The sequence below is a fragment of the Camelina sativa genome, chromosome 16 (genome assembly GCF_030686135.1).
Source record: "Camelina sativa cultivar CO46 ecotype springtype chromosome 16, ASM3068613v1".
NCBI lineage: Eukaryota > Viridiplantae > Streptophyta > Magnoliopsida > Brassicales > Brassicaceae > Camelina > Camelina sativa.
Window position 1 is genome coordinate 1,273,055 of NC_141895.1, and position 2,498 is coordinate 1,275,552.

The following is a 2,498-nucleotide window of genomic DNA, read 5'->3' on the forward strand; positions in this document are numbered from 1 at the left end:
AGGACATTTTTTAATAATGTCCATATACACTTTATTTTTGTAGGTTTGGTTAGATATGTTTTATAATAATTGAAACCCAGTTTTACTCTCATTTTTGAAAATCATAAAAACGAAAATATAAATATATTTTAAAATTTTAATTTATTTACAAAAATAAGAAAACAAAATAGGAAACATAAACCTCTTATTTGGAAACTTCTTCAATCCCTTCCGATGACTTCTCTGCTCTCCCGATCTGATTTGATCATTTGGGTTATCTAAAACCCTAGATTTTAATTCTCAGAAGATCGTAATCTTTGTTAGAATCGATAGGTAAGAAAGATTTCTAACCTCAAAGGCGATTGCGAATCGAATCAAAGCCAAAGGTCTCCAAAAGCTTCGATGGTATTGTCAACTGTGTCAGAAACAATGCCGAGACGAGAACAGATTCAAGTGTCATTGTATGAGCGAATCTCACCAGAGGCAGATGCAAGTCTTTGGCCAGAATCCGACTCGCATCGTTGTTGGTTACTCTGAGGAATTCGAGTAGACGTTTCTCGATCTGATGCGGCGGAGTCATCGTTTCTCTCGTATCGCCGCCACTGTTGTCTACAATGAGTATATCAACGATAGGCACCACGTTCATATGAATTCGACTGAGTGGGCGACGTTGACTAAGTTCATCAAGTATCTTTGAAAGACGGGTAAGTGTAAGGTTGAAGAGACTCCTAAAGGTTGGTTTATTACTTATATTGATAGAGATTGAGAAACTATGTTTAAGGAGAGGTTGAAGAACAAGAGAGTTAAGAGTGATTTAGCTGAGGAGGAGAAACAAGAGAGGGAGATTCATAGATAGATTGAGAGAGCTACTGAGAAATAGAATGTTGCGGGTGGTAGTGAAGGTGAAAGGAGTGGTAAAGAAGTTGTTGAGGATAATGATGTTGATGATGATGAGAAGAAGATGAAGAAAGATGAAGAATTGAAGTTGAAGAGTGGAGTTAAGGTTGGGTTTGCTCTTGGTGGAGGGGTTAAACAGGTTGCTACGGGTAAAGAGAGAGTGGAGAGCTCGAAAATCGTATTTGAGGATGAAGAGAATGACAAGGTTGGGAAGAGGAAGAGAATTGGGGACTCGGGAAGGAGCGAGAAGGAGAAGATATCAGCTTTGGATGATTTGATGAAGGAGGAAGAGAATAAGAAGGAGAGGATGAATAGTAAAGATTACTGGTTGTTCGAAGGGATTATTGTGAAGGTGATGAGTAAGTTTTAAATTTCTCAATTTTTGATTCCTTCGGAGACATCTCCATATCGTAAGTTTTAAAAGTCTGGATTTTATGTTGTGTGAATGATTACTAGACAAATCTGAATTTTATGTGTTGTATAATGAGGTTTGAATTTTTGTCTTTACTAGTTGCATCATCATCATGTTTGGTTTCATGGTTCTTTGATTGTAATATGTTTGTCTTTTTTTTTCACATGTCAAATGCATTTCAAAGATTAGCTTCTACATGGATGAAAAATCAGAATCAATCGGGATGAACAATGAATGTACTTTATATAGTTTGACAATTCAATTGTGATTCTTGTCATGAGAACATCAAAGTAGCGCGTTTGAAGATTGTTGTCGATCTATGGGAAGCTGCAAATGATCCACTATTACTTGAGGGAATGAAGAACTATGTCCCTCCAAAGTTGTCGTCTCATAGTATCGGAACTATGTCCCTCCAAAGTTGTCGTCTCATTGTATAACTTTGGTTTCATTTTTAACTTAATCTATGGTATGACTTTTGTTTCATTTTTAACATAAAAAAATCTACCAAAGACAACTTTGTCTTCGATGATTTGTTCACCAAGTCTATCAAACCAAGAACCAAGTCTATCAAACCAAGAAATCGAATTTTAATTTGTTTTAATAAAACCCACTTTTTTAATTTGGGTTAAGAGCTAATCTCAAATTAATAACTTAACCGATTGTGTATCTTGTACTAAATCCGATCCTTTACAATGAAACACATAAATCCCCAAATTTAAGAAACCTAAAATCGATCTAGTTCTCGTTCGATTGTGAGAAAAAAATGAGCAATGTATCAACAAATTCGACTGGATCAACTAGTGCACACTAATCGATTATGGTCTGTTTTAACACTTTTAAAATTTTCTACAACATTTAGACAACGTTTTCTAAATTATCGTAGAACGAAATCCTAACAATCAACTACAATCATAGCTAAATATTTAGTTTCCTTTATTAAAGATTCACTTTCTATATTTAGTTGTCTCTAAAAGTTTCAGTGTATACATTCTTCTTTTCCGTAGTAGACATCTACTAATTTTCTCAGAGATAGAGTAAAAGGAAGAAAACATATTCTAACGTTTTCAGAGCATAGAATAAATCGTAGAAGGATTGTACTAAAACGTTTAGAACATAGAGTAAACCGTAGAATACAAATTCTGAATTTTGTAGAATTCAGAATTTCGGACCACTAAACTATTTAGAACAGAAACTATTCCTGAATTTAGTA

The 2,498-nt window shown here is 34.5% G+C and overlaps 1 pseudogene across 1 annotated transcript; it reads left to right on the top strand.

The window, feature by feature from the left end:
- Positions 1–304: 304 nt before the first annotated feature.
- On the top strand, positions 305–1,447 carry LOC104753225 (KIN17-like protein pseudogene; annotated as a pseudogene). Its single transcript, XR_015584671.1, has one exon. The product of XR_015584671.1 is annotated as a KIN17-like protein pseudogene (transcript).
- The last annotated feature ends 1,051 nt before the right edge of the window (positions 1,448–2,498 follow it).